Genomic DNA, 18387 nt, shown 5'->3' on the forward strand with positions numbered 1-18387 from the left:
ACACATGAGAGCTTAGCCTAAGTGACTTACATTTCAGAAGAAACTGATATTTCAGTCTGTTGAAATATAATTTGCTTAAGGATATGGTATATTTGTAAAGTCTTACAAGCAAAAACATACAATATTCTGACTGAATGTTATAGAAATGGTTGACAGTTTACCCTTTTACTTAAAAGTGGATTTTTTTTTTTTTTTAAACTTTGGAGACAGAAGCATTTTCTTAGTTAAGACAGTAAGGCTTGCTGTAGTATTCTTTCATTATCAGAGTCCCTGTAATTGTGTAAGTCTGTTATCTCTAGCTGGAGAGATAATTAAATCTCTCCATTCTAACCCTGTTCAAACTAGCCATGCCTGGTGTCCAAGGTTCTCTTGCACTCCCATAAGAATTCTGAAGTTTATTTTGACAAGGATTGTTTCTTCAGCAAACAGTGTCCTCCTATTTATAGAACATACCTTTGGATTTCTTTTTCTCATCTCGAATTGGAGAGGGAAATGTGACAAAGAGAGATAGAAAGTAGATTCATAGGTGGCTGGCGCTGGGGCTGGGAACGGGAATCAGCTGTCAATGGGAATAAGGAATCTTGAAGGGGTGATAGAAAGGAATGTTGTAAAACTAGAAGGTGGTGATGGCTGCACAACTTGATGAAGTTACTGAAATTCACCACGTTGTAAGCTCAAAATGGGTAAATTTTATATGTGAGTTGATTGTTGTTTAGTTGCTAAGTCATGTCTGATTCTTTCTTGACCCCATATACTGGCGCCTTCCAGGTTCCTCTGTCCATAGGATTTCCCAGGCAAGAACACTGGAGTGGGTTGCCTTTTCCTTCCTCGGGGATTCTTCCTGATCCAGTGATCAAACCCTCATCTCCTGCATTGGCAGATGGACTCTTTACCACTGAGTCACCTGCAAAGCCCTAGTATATAAATTATACCCCAACAAGGTTGTTTTTAAAATATCTATTAAAGCATAGGATATCTTTAATCATTTTTACTTGTACCATCTTCTGATTTTGTTTCAAGGACATGCACTCAAGTGGCAGCAGCATATACAGGGTAGCCTCAATTTCTTCATTTTTCTAACAGGAAATTTGCCATTAATACAGTAGTAGATTCTTTCTTCTACGCCAGCAACCTGTTACCAAACCTAGTACTTCTGTGATGTCATGTGTGTGGTAGAGACAGAACATATATTCATTGACAACTGTGCCTGGCTTCTTTTGGTCTTGCCATAGAGATAAGATTTTTCTCAGAACTTAGGTCAAATTAAATGTTCAGTAACAAAAAGGAACACAAATATTTGTGTGTTGGGGATATCATTTGGATGTTTTATTATTGAAGAAGGCTAATGAGGAACATGGGCAATTATGAAAATCTGAAGTGAATTGACTTCATTTGAGTTGAACATTATGGTTAAGCACAAAAGGAATTGATCAGAGCCAGTCATTTAGAGAAGACTGAAATTAAACAATTTAAGGAATAGTTTTAAAAGGCAGTTTTTTCCTAAGTGAAAAATGACTTCTTTAACAGGAATACACACAGGGCAGACAATACCCATCCTAGTCAAATCCCTTTCCTGTTGAAAAACAAAATCTTATCCCTGATAAGAAATAACTTCTTGACCCCAAGGGTTACATTTAAATGAAGGTGGGCTGTTTTTCCTGTAAACCTTTGGCTTTTATCCTGTTCTTAATCTCTTTCAGTTCTATTAGAGGGGAGGCCATTGATTAGGTGACCTTTGGAATTTTCTGCCTTAAGAGCCTGTAGTGTCTTTTACTGTTTCACAGTCTTCTCTGGGTAGGTTTTGTTTCTTAACTTGATTTTATTTTTTGGGCGTTACGTCCTTCACATCTTCTCTTGAAAACAGTTGAGATTGCAAAACTGCTACTCATTGAGCACAGGTGTGAGAAGGAAAAATAAACTGCCCCATGGGCAGCCCCATGGGTGGAATGTCTGGACAGTTTGTCTAGAACTGACAGGGCCTTGCAACTGTAGAGGGGCGGGGGGTGGGTGGGGTGGAAATACTTGATAAGGACATTAATTTATGCCTTGAAAGCTAGTCGGTTTTCACTTACTCAGCATTCTGTTTGTATTTTAAGTTACTTTATTGTTTAATCAGTGCTTTTAAGAGCCTTAATCGGTGCCCTTTGTTGCTTAACAGGAGTGCCCTTTTCCTCACTAGAGTGATGTACCTCCCAAAAGGCTTTGCAAAGATGTCTTATTCATTCAGTAGCATGGAGCCAACTACTCGGTGGCTAGACCACTCACCCAGGACTCTATTGCAGAACATTTCAGCTTTCTAGGATAGGTAGCAGTTTCTTGGAAAATATTTATTTTTGTGTGCAGTTGCTCCTTTTTCCAATTCTGCTTTATTTTATGTAGGTGGCTTTAAAGGTTTGTTTTGAAAGGCTGAAAAAAATTATTAGAAAGATTTTTGGTATTTAAATTATTTTTTATCTTTCTTACATTCACATACTTTAAGTATCTTGCATGCTAAGTCACTTCAGTTGTGTCCAACTCTTTGCACCCCTATGGACTGTAGCCCACCAGGCCCCTCTGTCCATGGGATTCTCCAGGCAAGAATACTGCCATGCACTCCTTCAGGGGATCTTCCCCATCCAGGGATCAACCTGCATCTCTTATGTCTCCTGCATTGGCAGGTTCTTTACCACTAGCGCCACCCGGGGAAGTCTCCTAAGCATCTTATATGAAGCTAATTTTATTTATTTATTCATTCATTTATTTGTTTTGTGGCCCTGGTGGGTCTTCATTGCTGCACATGGGCTTTCTCTAGCTGCAGTGAGCGGGGGCTACTCTTCATGGTGGTGTGTGGGCTTCTCGTTGGGTTGGCTTCTCTTGTGGAGCACAGGCTCTAAGTGCACCGGCCTCAGGAGTTGTAGCACGTGGGCTCGGTAGTTGTGGCACACGCCTTAGCTGCTTCATGGCATGTGGTATCTTCCCAGACCAGGGATCAAACCAGCATCCCTTGCCTTGCAAGATGTATTCTTAACCACTCTACCACCAGGGAAGCTTTGTGCAGCTAATTTTGAAAGTTGCCTCAGATGCTTAAAAACAACCATAAACATTATCTCTTGGATAAATTTTTATACCAACAATAGACTTTTGTGATATAGGTGGTCAATAGACACTCTTTCTATGGATTAAATTCGTTATAAAAATTAGGGACTTATTCACCTGAATTACAGCAATGGAAGTATAATTATAACTATTCCTAAATTTGTGCTGAACCATTTTCTTGATAAATTTAATATATTCTCTCATTAGTTGTGAAAATTTTACTGAGATGAAATGGATATTTCAAATAATTACTATGTTTTCACAGTAATAGTAATGTTTCATAGTAAACATGAAAAACTAAGGCAAGCTTAAGAACATGGTGAACATGTTCATAATGACATGAGTATCTGAAGAGAATTAAGAGAAGTTCATTTAAACTGCCAGACTTTATTAAACACTTTCTCTGAGCCAGACTCAGTACTAAATAGTTTAATGCATTTTTTCATGAGTGGGTCACAACAAACTGTGGAACATTCCTAAAAGAATGAGAAAATCAGACAACCTTACCTTTCCGCAGAGAAACCTGTATGTGGATTAAGAAGCAACAGTAAGAACCTAACATGGAACAACTGACTGGTTCAAAATTGGGAAGGAGGTATGATATGACTGTATATTGTCATCCTGATACGACTGTATATTGTCATCCTGCTTATTTAACTTATGTCCAGAGTACATCATGCGAAATGCTAGACTGGATGAATTACAAGCTGGAATCAGTCCTAAAAGAAAATCAACCCTGAATATGCATTGGAAGGATGATGCTGAAACTGAAGCTCCAATACTTTGGCCACCTGATGCAAAGAGCTGACTCATTGGAAAAGACCCTGATGACGGGAAAGAGTAAAGGCAAAAGGATCCAAGGGCAGCAGAGGAGGAGATATTTAGATAGCATACTGACTCAATGGGCATGAATTTGAGCAAACTGCAGGATAGAGTGACAGACAGGGAAACCTGGCATGCTGCAGTCCATGGGATCACAAAAAGTCAGACATGACTTTGCAAGAAAACAACAACAATGCATTTTTTCATTCAACCATCAGCCACCCTCTGAGATAAGTGCTCTTATCCTCTTATTGGTACAAAACTTAGAAACATAACAAATGAAGCTTTCTGAATCACCAGCCTTGTAGAAATTGTGGTATCACTTACTGATCTCCTGGAATAAAAATCTGGGCAAAGCAATTGACTAAAGGATTTTGTGGATGACTTTTTCAACATGAGACTAATGCATTCAGTAGGTGTCACACAGACATGCTAGCAATTTTCTCTGTTGTATCCAAGGCCATTCTTTCTTTTTCTCTTTTAAGACTTTCATTATGTTTTATGAAGACCAGATTTTTTCCAAAGCCAGTACCTCATAACTCTTAATTAAGCAGTTAACAGTTCTTCTTTCATTGTTCATTCCTGAATACTAGCATATGTGCTGTGCTTGCCCAGTTGTGTCCAACTCTACAACCCCATGGACTGTAGCCTGCCAGGCTTCTCTGTCTATGGGGATTCTCCAGGCAAGAATAATGGAGTGGGGTGCCATGCCCTCCTCCAGGGGACCTTCTGGACCCAGGGATCAAACCCAGGTCTCCCACATTGCAGGCAGATTCTTTCCCTTCTGAGCCACCAGAGATGCCCATACTAGCATATAGCACAGTCAAATCCCCTTTCCCTTCAAGTGTGAGTGTCACTGTAGGATTGTTTTGCCACTCTGCTGACTGCTGCAGGCAGCCTCAGAGCCCATCATGGCTGCCAACGAGAGGGAAGATGTGCTTCCCTTAGCAGTGTGATAAAAATTTCTTACCAAGTTCAGTGGTATAATCTGATCTATGTTTATTTAAAAGTCCTTCCCATGAATATTCTTGAAGTCCTTTTGCAAAGCATCAGCTTGCTGCTGCTACTGCTGCTAAGTTGCTTCAGTCGTGTCCGACTCTGTGCGACCCCATAGATGGCAGCCCACCAGGCTCCCCTGTCCCTGGGATTCTCCAGGCAAGAATACTGGAGTGGGTTGCCGTTTCCTGTCTATTAAACACTGAAAAGGCAAAGTTAAAGATTTGATCACAATGTGTTGACAAAGAAGCTTAATCAAGTTGCTGTGAAATCAGAATTATAGCTGGTAGATTATACCAGGACACATCTATAATTCAGAAACTTTGATTTCTAGAAGATCTATAGTAGTAACATTTACCCATATAGTATAATCTTAGGAAACTTATCACTCCTTTGGCAATACTTCCCATGTAATTCAACATATCAAATAAAACGAATTAAATATTCCTCTTGAGATATTTTAAGGGCTCCCTAATGAACTCCAAAGTTAGCTGGAGTTCAAAAGAAACTAAATTAAAATTTCATATTTGGGTAGTTTGTCAAAAAGTTTCAAAACACTTGGTCAAGTAAGATCATTGGTCATTGTCAGACAATACAAAGATAGTCTAAAGCTTAAATATCATGGCACAAGGTCTGGTACTCAATAAAAAATAAGTGGCTGACTAAAGGATATATGCAGCAAGATTAGTTAATGCCAATTTCTCGTTTGTTGCCAGAATAAGCACTGCTTCAGAAATTTACTCTTCTGGAAAGTTTCTGTGCAGCCAGTTCTAGATAAATATGCTATAATTTAAAGGAGATTTAACATCCCAGGTTGAGATAATATCAATATATATATTTTCAGAAGAGGTTCCTTTGAACCTATATTTATGAGCATTTCAGGTTTCTTCCAAAACCTTTGGCCACTAAAGAAAGATCTGCTTTGTGGGAGGAGCAACTTTGGGGAATTTGGGCTTGATTATCTTAGAAGATTGCTAGTGAAGACATAGGTGATGGCAGTATTAACCAAGGCCATTCTTTTGTGAACCAGTTTCCTTCAAATGGATTTCCCAAGTGGCGCAGTGATAAAGAATCAGTCTACCAATGTAGGAGATGCAAGAGACACAGGTTCAATACCTATATCTGGAAGATCCCCTAGAGGAGGAAATGGCAACCCACTCCAGTATCCTCGCCTGGAAAATTCCATGGACAGAGGAGCCTGGAGGGCTATAGTCCTTGGGGTCGCAAAGAGTCAGATATGACTGAGCAACTGAGCACGCAAAAAGCCTTCCTTCAAAAAACTTGAATGTGTTTTGGCATTTTGATTAATACCTCTGACCCTTCCATAGACTGCAGGTTTGGTGGGGCAGAATCTTTGTCTTGGAACTTATGAATGAAAAGAAAGAAGGGCAGATGCAAAACTTTCAAATTCACAGTTAGTGATTATTTATCCAGACAGTCACATTAGTAAGTGCTCTGCGTATGTTATTTTAGTTTATCCTCAAAGCAACTGCCAGAAGTAGATATCCAGAGCCCCAGTTTACTCTCAGAGACTCAGAAAGTTTAAAGGTAGTCCTTAAGCTTCTTCAGTGAAAGAGGAACAAAGCTGGAACTTAACATCCTCTTTACACAAAATTCATGTTCTTTCTAAGCCATTCAAGGCTTTCGCCAAATAGATTTTTGCCCCTTAATTATAACTTATAATTAAGTTATAAGAAATCTGGAAAAATTATCTGGGGGTTACTCTTTTTGTTCCCTCAGATCTTCATGCTCTGTTCTTCACTGCCTTACTCGTCTCCCACAGCTGACCCCTTGTCCTGTATGGCAGACTCCTCTGCCTGCTGCAGGGTAGGGGGCCAAAAAGGTCAGGGTGTTTCCTCTGAAGCCAAGCTTTAGGGCCACAGTTCTGGTGGCAGCTGCCTCTGTAGAACATGCGTGCTCAGTGGGAGCAACATTGCCCCCAGGAAGGTGAAAATTCTGTCGTTGGCGGGCTAGGGGAGTAGGGAGTAAAAAGAAAAAAATAAAGCCAACTCAACCCTACCTGTTTAAATCTTATTCCTTACTTGTTAATATATCTCATCAGGCAGAATTTAAATTAGATTTGATTTTTTTTCATGGGTGTGGGAATAATAACTAAAAAGAAATGGGGAGGAACATAATTCTGGATCAGTGGCTCTTGCCAGGCTGTTCTCTGAAGCTCCAGCTCTCCCATGCTCCCCTCCAATAATGGCAGCCCTCAGTTCAGTTCAGTTCAGTCGTTCAGTCATGTCTGACTCTTTGCGACCCCATGAATCACAGCACGCCAGGCCTCCCTGTCCATCACCAACTCCCGGAGTTCACCCGAACTCATGTGCATCGAGTTGGTGATGCCATCCAGCCATCTCATCCTCTGTTGTCCCCTTCTCCTCCTGCCCCCAATCCTTCCCAGCTTCAGGAGGGATTTTCCAATTAGTCAGCTCTTTGCATGAGGTAGCCAAAGTATTGGAGTTTCAGCCTCAACATCAGTCCTTCCAATGACCCAGGACTGGTCTCCTTTAGGATGGACTGGTTGGATCTTCTTGCTGTCCAAGGGACTCTCAAGAGTCTTCTCCAACACCACAGTTCAAAAGCGTCAATTCTTCAGTGCTCAGCTTTCTTCACAGTCCAGCTCTCACATTCATACATGACCACTGGAAAACCATAGCCTTGACTAGACGGACCTTTGTTGGCAAAGTAATGTCTCTGCTTTTTAATATGCTATCTAGGTTGGTCATAACTTTTCTTCCAAGGAGTAAGCGTCTTTTTATTTCTTGGCTGCAATCACCATTTGCAGTGATTTTGGAGCCCACAAAAATGAAGTCAGCCACTGTTTCCAGTGTTTCCCCATGCATTTGCCATGAAATGATGGGACCAGATGCCATGGTCTTAGTTTTCTGAATGGCAGCCCTAGATGCAATAAAACTTCCTACCTTACTGGTCCCTGGGAGTCTCAACATCCTTCCTTCTCCATCCCCCAACTGTGCCAACACCCTTTTAACCGTGTCTTCACCAAAGGCTTTCCTTGGAAATAATTTGAATTGTTTCCAGTTGAACCACTGACAGTCTAGATTCTAACAATCTTAACTGTGACATGAACAGTTCACATAAGCTATGATTTTAGTTGTAAATGGTAGCAAAATAGATTTGGGACACATGAGTTATTTTCCAAACATAGCAACTGTCATTACTCGGTGATTTGCCCTTGTATTTCAATGTCTTGAATAGCTCTCTCTCTCTTTTTCTCATTCTCTTTGCTGAATATATGTCCAGCATATATTGAACACTGTAAATTTCTCAGAGTAAAATACTCTGATGACAGGAGAAAATGACCTAGTGATGGTAACATGACAAAAAAAAGAAACCAGGATTTTATTTGTGAGTATATAATACGTGTCTTGGGTTTCCCAAGTGGCCTAGTGGTAAAGAACCCACCTGCCAATGCAGGAGACCTAAGAGATGTGGATTCAATCACTTGGTCAGGACGATCCCCTGGAGGATGGCATGGCAACCCACTCCAGTATTCTTGCCTGGAGAATCTCACAGACAGAGGAACCTGGTGGGTTACAGTCCATGGGGTCACACAGAGACTGACATGACCTAAGTGACTAAGCATGCACGCATGCAGTGTGTGTTTTAATGACTCTTAAACTCTTAACTCCCTTGGAAATAATTTGATTTGTCCACCAAGTATTTGGTTCATGAAAAGAAGTTGGAATCAGGGATCCAAAATATTTTTAAAAGTCCATCATAAATCTACAATGTCATGTAGGTAAAAGTTAAAGATTTTTATATGTTTTTTACATATGTAAAAATACAAGTTTTATTTTTTATTCATTTTAGATACTGAAATATTTAGCTGAGAGCCTGTAAAGTCAAGGAAAGTTTGCTCATTATTTTGAAGTAAAATAATACAGATATTTATAGACCCAAATTTTTAACCATTTCAGTTTAGAAGAACAACACAGAGTTAGTATAGAATTATCATTAGAATATCAAGTTCTGATTTTTTTTAACCTCTCTTAAGAACTGAGTTTTTCAATATAGGTACACAATATATCAAATTCCAAAGTATTTTCCTTTACTCGTGAAAATCCTTGTCCTTTAATTGCTCTTTTTAAAATTTGGTTTTTAATTAAAGACTAATGAAAATTGTTTAAAGTTACAACTTAGAGAATTAATTTGAAAAGTTTAGCAAATTGTGATTCTAGTTGTTCCCAACATAAAAGGCAATTTAAAAAATGTAAAAACGTGGATATGGATATATTGTTTTCTTTAAAATGTTCCCTTCCAATTTTTTAAACAGTTTCATTGAGCTATAGTTGACATATAATGAAGTGTGCAAACAAGTATACAGTTTGATAAATGTTGATATATATATACACACACTCAAGAAATGATTACCACAGGTAAGACAGTGAACAAGATCCATCACCCCCCAGAGTTTCCTTGCACCCCATGGCAATCTCACCCTCCTGATTTACCTATTCCTAGGCAACCACTCATCTGTTTTCTGTCACTAAGGATTAATTTGCATTTTCTAGATTTTTATATGATTGGAACCACACAGCATATAATCATTTGACTTTCAAGCAGTGTAATTATTTTGAGATTCACCCACACTGTTACATGTATCAGTAGTTCAGTCTTTTTGTTACTGAGTGGTATTCCATTAGATATCCCACAATATGTTTATCCATTCATCTGCTGATGGGCATTTGAGTAGTTTCTAGTGACTAGAAACAAAAGTACAGTAGAAATTATGTATGCGTCTTTGTTTGGACATATACTTTCTTTTCTCTTGGGTAAATGTCTAGGAGTGGAATAGTTGGATCATACCATAAGTGTATTTTTTAACACTTTGAGAAAATACAGAATAGTTATCCTAACAAGCTGTCCCATTTCCTCCCTACCTGCAATGTCTGAGGAGTCCAGTTTCGTAACATCCTGTCAACACTTAGTTTGATCAGTGTTTTTAATTTTAGTCATAGTGCCAGGTGTGTAATGCCTTTTTCTGTGGTTTTCATTTGCATTTCCTTAATGATGAGTAACGTTGAGCCTCTTTTCACGTGTGTTTTGCCATTTGTGTATCTCCTCTTGTAAAGTGGCTGTTTGAGTCTTTTGCTTGTTTTTCGTTGGGTATTTATTTTGTATTGAGTTTTTTGAAACTGCTGTATATTCTAGATGCAAGTTGTTTATTAGATAGTTGTTTTATATTTCTCACTGCTGCTGCAAAGTCGCTTCAGTCGTGTCTGACTCTGTGCGACCCCATAGATGGCAGCCTACCAGGCTCCACTGTCCCTGGGATTCTCCAGGCAAGAACACTGGAGTGGGTTGCCATTTCCTTCTCTAATTAAGGAAAGTGAAAAGTGAAAGGGAAGTCACTCACTCGTGTCCGACTCTTCGCGACCCCATGGACTGGGTAGCTTGTCTTTTTTTCCCTAATGATGTCTTTTGTCACACATTCCTGCATGTGTGAGTACTCAGTCATGTCCCACTCTTCGAGACCTCATGGACTGTAGCCAGCCGGGATCTTCTGTCCATGGAATTTTCCAGGCAAGAATATTGGACAGGGTTGCTATTTCCTACTCCAAGGGATCTTCCTGCCACAGGGATTGAACCCGTGTCTCCTGCTTGGCAGGCGGATTCTTTACCACTGAGCCACCTGGGAAGCTGCTTTGAAATGCAGAGTTTTCTATTTTGGTTATGTACAGTTTATCAAATTTTTTGTGTGTCTCTAAAAGATTACTGTCCCTTGTTGCCTGATATTCAGTGCCTTGAAGACCATGGTTTTATATACTTTTTCTAGAGACTTCTCCATCTTTGTTTCTCTGTCTCTGTTTATGTGTCTCTCTCTCCTTCCTCCCTCCCTCTCTTTGGTTGTTTCAAGTGAGATAAAAAGTTTAGTCTCTAGTACTCTATCTTGGCTGCCTAGTGGCTCAACAATAAAGAACCCATCTGCAATGCAAGAGACTTGCAGAAGATGGGGGTTCGAGCCCTGGGTTGGGAAGATCCCCTGGATGAGAAAATGGCAACCCACTCTAGTATTCTTGCCTGGAAAATCCCCATGGACAGAAGAGCCTAGTCCAGTCCAGTCCATGGAGTCACAACAGTCAGACACAACTGAGCAACTAAACAACAACAGCACTCTCTCTTACCTGGAAGTAAGAATTCCATTCAGTTTTCAGAGGTTTTAAAGATACTAATCAACAACATGACAAATCCTATTCTTTGAGATCTTCAGTTCAGTTCAGTCTCTCAGTCGTGTCTGCTTCTTTGAGACCCCATGGACTGCAGCACGCCAGTCCTCCTGTCCATCACCAACCCCCAGAACTTACTCAAACTCATGTCCATGCAGTTGGTGATGCCATCCAACCATCTCATCCTCTGTTGTCCCCTTCTCTTCCCGCCTTCAATCTTTCCCAGCATCAGGGTCTTTTCCAATGAGTCAGTTTTTCGCATCAGGTAGCCAAAGTATTGGAGCTTCAGCTTCAGCATCAGTCCTTCCAATGAATATTCAGGATTGATTTCCTTTAGGATGGACTGGTTGGATCTCCTTGCAGTCCAAGGGACTCTCAAGAGTCTCCTCCAACACCACAGTTCAAAGCATCAATTCTTCGGTGCTCAGCTTTCTTCATAGTCCAACTCTCACATCCATACATGACCACTGGAAAAACCATAGCTATGACTAGACAGACCTTTTTGGCAAAGTAATGTCTGCTTTTTAATATGCTGTCTAGGTTGGTCATCGCTTTTCTTCCAAGGAGCAAGCATCTTTTAATTTCATGGCTGCAGTCACCATCTACAGTGATTTAGGAGCTCAAGAAAATGAAGTCTGCCACTGTTTCTTTTGTTTCACCCTCCATTTGCCATGACGTGATGGGACTGGACGCCACGATCTTAGTTTTTTGAATGTTGATTTTTAAGCCAACATCTTACTTCAAATATAACTTGGAATTTTTAGACAGTTTTGTGTCTCTTATTTTGTGCCCAATAGAAGTATTACTTTTGAGATCTTTTTTATATAACTTTTAACTATTGTTTTAATATTTCCTTTTAGCTTACTATATCCTTTTGTACCAGTCTATTCTTTGAGAACAAATTTATTTCTCTTGGAAAGTGATATCAAATTATGAAGTTGAAGGAAAGTTTCAGCTTGAATCCACAGGGAGAAAAGATACCACAGGAAACAAATATTATAACCACAGTGTCTCTAGGTATTGAACTAAATGGTTTTTAAACTAATTGGCAGGTAATTATGGGATCTATTATCATTTTATGTAAGTAGTACATAAATAAGATGATATAAATGCGTTCTCTGTGAAGTTGTTACTAATGATGGTGCTTATCTCCACGTGCAAGTGAGAAAACCACCAGGAAAATGATGATTATTACTGACGATTGTAATAATTATAGGTCTCTGAGTATTCTGGCCCAATCTGCTATTTTTCTTCTCCTCATTTTGATTATACGTATACTCTTTTCCATGTGCTGAGTTGCTCAGTAGTGTCCGACTCTTTGCGACCCCATGGACTGTAGCCTGCCAGGCTCCTCTGTCCATAAGGATTTTCCAGGCCAAAATTCTGGAATGGGCAGCCATTGCCTTCTCCAGGGGAGCTTCCTAACCCAGAGATCGAATCTGGGTCTCCTGCACTGCAGGTAGATTGGGAAGCCCAAAGAGTGGTTTTGCTCTCAACCCCATGGACCATAGCCCAGCAGGCTCCTCTGTCCATGGGGATTCTCCATGCAAGAATACTGTAGTGGGTAACCATTCCCTTCTCCAGGGGCTTTTCCTGATTTAGGGATTGAACCCGTGTCTCCTGCATTGCATTTTCATATCATGATAGCCCACTGAAAGAAGTTTACACCAATTCTTTTCTGCCCAATAACACTATATACTCTTTGATTTGGGGCACTGACTTTAGCCCCAGCTGAAGCCGTTTTATTTCTATCCTGTGGAGTTCTTGAAGGTGTATGGTGGAGACTGCTGGTTGTCCACCCATATCCATTTTCTTCTTCCACAGTTAGTCCTATTGTGGACAACTAGATCACATTTTACAGCCCCTCTAGCTTCTAGGCATCACAGTGGAAATAGTTCTCACCAGTGGAATGTGAGAAGTGATGTCTCCCTACTCTGGGTCTGGGATTTCATTCATTCAACGTGCCTGTCCCAAATTCTTTTATTCCTTCCCACCAGCTGAAATGCAGACATGGAAAGCACCCAGATTTTACCAAGAAAATGATAAAAATGTCTTAGGGAATCATGGTGAACATAGTTTTTCCACTGACCGGGACCTTTGACCTGGAACTATTGCAGGAAAAAGAAATACACTCCTTTATTCTTTAATCATCTTTGTAGCAGCAAAATAGTTGTGGCTCGAGGCCTTAGTTGCCCTGTAGCATGTGGGATCTTTCTGGCCTGAGATCGAACCCATGTCTCCTTCATTGGCAGGCGGATTTTTAATTGCTGGACCACCAGGGAAGACTGTCAACTTGCTTTTGTTTCTAAGGAAGGCTTCCCAGGTGGCGCTAGTGGTAAAGAATCTGCCTGCCAATGCAGGAGACATAAGAGACCCAGGTTCGATCCCTGGGTTGGGAAGATCCTCTGGAGAAGGGCATGGTAACCCACTCCAATATTCTTGCCTGGAGAATCCCCTGGACAGGGGAGCCTGGTGGGCTACAATCCATGGGGTTGCAAAGAGTTGGACATGACTGAAGTGACTTAGCACACACAGGAGCTAAAGCTTTATTTCTTGTAAGAATAAACATATTGTTTCTTCTCTCTGTTTAAGTAATCCAAAGATCTTTGTTACTCTACTTCATGATGTCCCACATTTGGGATCCCTGGAGGTAGGAAGTGCAGCTCATAAATCCATTTCTTCCCTGCTTGAGTTCTAAATAGATGACTGATAGGGGCAAAGCTGAAGGAAGTGATTCAGCATGAGAGTAAGGTAAGCCTGCTAACTGTGCCCTGAATTAGGGAGTCTCATCTGCCTGTTGTAGGTCCCATTGGACTGGAATGACCCACGCAGGGCACGTGACAGCCTGAGAAAGGCCAACTGCACGGAGGAGCAGAGAAGCAACAAAAATTTCAATGGCCAAGCTCCATCCCTAGGGGAGAGAAAAGAGTGCAGGCTTGTCTGGGTTTTCTTACATATTTACAAATTCAGTAAGTCACTTTACTTCTCCAGAGGAGAGACAAAATGAGAAAAAGCTCAGAGAGTTACCAGGACTGTGCTTATGGAAACTCATCAGGTGCTGAGTAAAGATGTCCCCTTTTTATTTATTTATTTTTGTGTATGTGGGATATAGTTCCCCAGCCAGGGATTGAACTCAGGCTTCCTGCATTGGGATCTCAAGAGTCTTGGCCACTGGACCACCAGGGAAGTCCCCAAGATGTCCCCTTTCTTGAACTATTATCATAATCATTACTAGCTATGTTCTCTAGAAATAAACCTTTGAAAAAAATTTTTTAAATCTTAAAGAATGCCAAGATATGGCATGTAAAATAATTTGATACAACTTTTCAAGCAGATTTGTCTATAATGAAATGTTTCATGGTTCTACCTTTGCAGATGCTCTTTGCAAAGAAATGCATGCATGTTTAACATTTACCTTTGATATTAACTGTGTGAGTGTTACTATTGCTTCCTTTGACATTTGAGCTTTAACATTTCTATTTAGAGGAATTAAAAAAACACAACCTCAAAGGAGCTTTAATTCATTGTCATAGTATGAGTTCATGTGAGTGTTTTAGAAGACACTTCAGAAATGGCTTTGAGTGAATTTCAGTAATGAAGTGCCCATTGAGACAAAGTTTAAGATCATGCCATTTGAAATTAAAATCCTACTTGTGGAAATCGCTTCAGTGGAAATATATATTGAGGTACAATGTAGTTTTATAGAATGAGTATGTTAGCAGAATTTTCATTGTGATCAGATAAAGACCTGTAATTAAATAACTACCAAGATAAGAACAAAACAGCTACAATCTTAAGTACAATTTGACTTTTATGGCAATGGAAATTATAGAGAGGTAGATTTTATTTCAACATAAAGACAAACTTCCTAATAGAGCTATCCAAGACTGAAACAGACTGCAGTAATCAAAGACTATATAATCACTTGATTATGGTTCTTGTAGCAGACTCATTCATGGCTGTATTGTACTGGGCTATATTGAACTTGATTTCCAAATTCTCTTTCAGTTCTAATATTCTATGAGAGGCACTGAAACATGCAAGCCCTTTCAAAGTTTTTTTATTAGCTAATAAAATATACTAAGACTATTCAGCACACTTCTGCTAATAATAATAGAAGAGAGCCAGAAACATTTAAAATAAGGAAGAAGGGGACCATTTGAAATAATTTCTTTACAAATTAAGGTGTTGAGAACCATATCTCTTTTCAAAAATTATTTTAAAAGGATCCTTGTGTATATGAAGGGTCTTAGTCTATTAGTGTTCCTTAGCTAGTTCTGAAAATATTACTCCTTCAACAGTAATGAAGTAATGAAGGATCATTTATTTCACAAATCATCTTTGTGAAATTACTTGCCTGATTCTAAAATTTAAAAGAGGAAACTCAGTAACAAAAGCGGCCCCCAAAATGGATTGTATTGACTTGGAAATGTGGTCCTAACAATTTGGAAGCGTGCATTCTAGTGAATCAGCCATCATTTATAATTAATCACAGTTTCTTATCTGAATAGATGAAGCAACACTGAGTTACAGTCCTTGAGGTAACAATGGTCAGGACGCATGACTAAGTTCTTTATTCCATCTTAGAGTTAGGCTTCACTAGAAACATATTTCCTGATATGATAATAAATGCCACACTCTCAATGACAACTAGGAGGAGCTGTTCAGTCTTTACTCTGTCTCAGCACCCTCTCTGCGGAATCAAAACATTGTACCTACTTACACTGAATTCACTTTTGTGTCTTTTGGGTTACATATGTAAATGGTAAAGGAAAATACATGTTTTGTAATGAAAGCATGATCTCTGGGGTCTTTTTTATTTCTTCTTTAAAAAAAATTTTTTTTTCTTTTATTGGAGCATAGTTGCTTTACAATGTTGTTTTAGTTTCTCCTGTACAGCAAAGTAAATCAGTTGTATGTATACATATATTCCCTCTTTTTCGGATTTCCTTTCCATTTAGGTCACCATAGAGCACTGAGTAGAGTTCCCTCTACTATGCAGTAGATTCTCATTAGTTATCTGTTTAATATATTGTATCAATAGTGTATATATGTCAATCCCAGTCTTCCAATTCATCCCCCTCCCCTTTGCCCCTTGGTATCCATACATTTGTTCCCTACATCTTGTCTCTATTTCTGCTTTGCTAACAAGATCATCTATACCATTTTTGTAGGTTCCATATTAATTTGGTAATACATGATATTATTCTTTCTGACTCATCTCACTCCGTATGATATTCTCTAAGTCCATCCATGTCTCTGCAAATGGCACAATTTTGTTCTTTTTTATGGCTGAGTCATAGATTGTTGGATTCTTTTATGCCAGTGAAGATTCCTCTACCCATTTTTGTTCTCAAATGCTTTCATGAGCTGTTTTGAAAGGATGACTTGTTGAATTCTCTGGTCAATCATCAGCATCCTGTTTCTGTGCATGGGAACTTCTACACTCCTCTATTGCTCTTTCATTTTGAAGAAAAAAAGGTCAAAAGTCTCAATTTGTGGTCTAAACTGTAAAACAGTTTCTTTCTCCCCAGTGGTCATAGCAAAACAAAGCCCTGTCTATCACTCTTCATAACTGAATCAGATAATGTTTACATGTCAAAAGCCATCATTGTCAACCTTAATGTTGTATTGTTTGTTAACAGAGGATGTACAAAAGATAGTATGGGAAATAAAGATATGCTTTCTGACCTCAAACACTTTAAGATCACATTTGAGAACAGACACTAGGTAACAATTAGTTAGAAACAACAATGATTAAGCATAGGAGACATTTTCTCTAGTATAGAACTCAAGCAATGATCAACATCTATCCATTTTTTGGTGTGTGCATTTGGGGGAGTAAAGAACAAGGAGTGAGTAAAGTCTGTGAACATTTGTTTCTGCAGTTTTCCTAAGATGTCAAGGATGTAAGAACTCATCAACCAAATAATATTAAGTGGAACACACCCAAATAATATTAGGCTGAACCAAATGAAATCATTATTTCTATAGAGCAAAAATAGACAATATTGTCAATTTCATGTGGGTCAATCAATACAAATCTGCGTTAGTTATTTTTAAGTTCTTTTTATGCAGATTTAAAGTCTTTATTTATTGAATTTGTTACAACACTGCTTTTGTTTTACTTTTCAGCTTTTGCCACCCAAGGCTTGTAAGATTTTAGCTCCCTGACCAGTGATCCAACCAGCATCCCCTGCATTGGAAGATGAAATCTTAACCACGGGACTGCCAGGGAAGTCCCTCTAATACAATTTTTTTACATCAAAAATAAGAAAGTCCCTGCATTAGTTTTCTATTGGTGGTGATGGTGGTGGTTTAGTCACTCAGTCGTGTCCAGCTCTTTGTGACTGTATGGACTATGGCCCACCAATCTCTGTATATGGGATTTTCCAGGCAAGAATACTGGAGTGGATTGCCATTTCCTCCATAGGATCTTCCTGACCCAGGGATCAAATCTGCATCTCCTGCATTGGCAGGCATGTTCTTTACCACTGAGCCACTTGGGAAACCCTAATTGCTCAGCGAGTAGCACTTTTTGTTACTGCTGAAGGCATGGAAGATGGAAGAAAAAAGAAGTGGAAGGAAACTGAACTGGGCAAAATGATTTAGGGAAGATTTATAAAAGAGATGAAAGTTGACTTGTATTGAATTAAATAGAATTTTTATAATTGATAAAGAGGGTAAATCTATTCATTCTCAATTATTTCAAATTTACCGATATGAAGCTTTTATTTTGAGAAGTGAGAAACCGATGATATCTGCTTCTTTGGACAGTGACTCAGATTAGAGACAAGCCATACATTCAGCCTTTTGGCAAATACCAGGTCCAAGTAATTTTTATTTTGTTCAAGGATAAGTGAACTGGTGTCTAGTCCATTAAGGCTGCTATAACAAAATACCACAGCCTGGATGACTTATAAACAAAAGAATTCTTTCCTCACAGTTCTGGAAGCTGGAAGTCTAAGATCAGAGTGGCATCATGACTGGGTTCTGATGAAGGCCCCTTTTGGAATAGACTTACCTCCTTGTTGTGTCCTTACATGGTGGAAGGGGCTGGCAAGCCCTCTCAGTTTTCTTTTATAAGGGCATTAATGACCTAATCACCTTTCAAAGGCCCCATACCATCACATTTGGCATTAGGATGTCAACATACGAGTTTTGGGGAAATATAAACATTCAGACCATAGCAATAGGCAAACAAACTAAACAATGCACACTCACACTGGACCAATAGGCCCCCAGGCTCCACTGGAGAAGCAGGATTGTTTCTGAGGCATTGGGCTCACTCCAGGGAACT

The 18387-nt window shown here is 39.4% G+C and overlaps 1 long non-coding RNA gene across 1 annotated transcript; it reads left to right on the forward strand.

The window, feature by feature from the left end:
• The first annotated feature begins 1727 nt into the window (after positions 1–1727).
• LOC129647829 (uncharacterized) lies at positions 1728–17442 on the forward strand. Its single transcript, XR_008712529.1, has 4 exons — positions 1728–1794; positions 3593–3670; positions 13891–14056; positions 17223–17442. It is a non-coding gene; the product is annotated as an uncharacterized LOC129647829 (long non-coding RNA).
• Positions 17443–18387: the final 945 nt, after the last annotated feature.

This window comes from Bubalus kerabau, chromosome 3 (assembly GCF_029407905.1).
Source record: "Bubalus kerabau isolate K-KA32 ecotype Philippines breed swamp buffalo chromosome 3, PCC_UOA_SB_1v2, whole genome shotgun sequence".
Classification (NCBI taxonomy): Eukaryota; Metazoa; Chordata; class Mammalia; order Artiodactyla; family Bovidae; genus Bubalus; species Bubalus kerabau.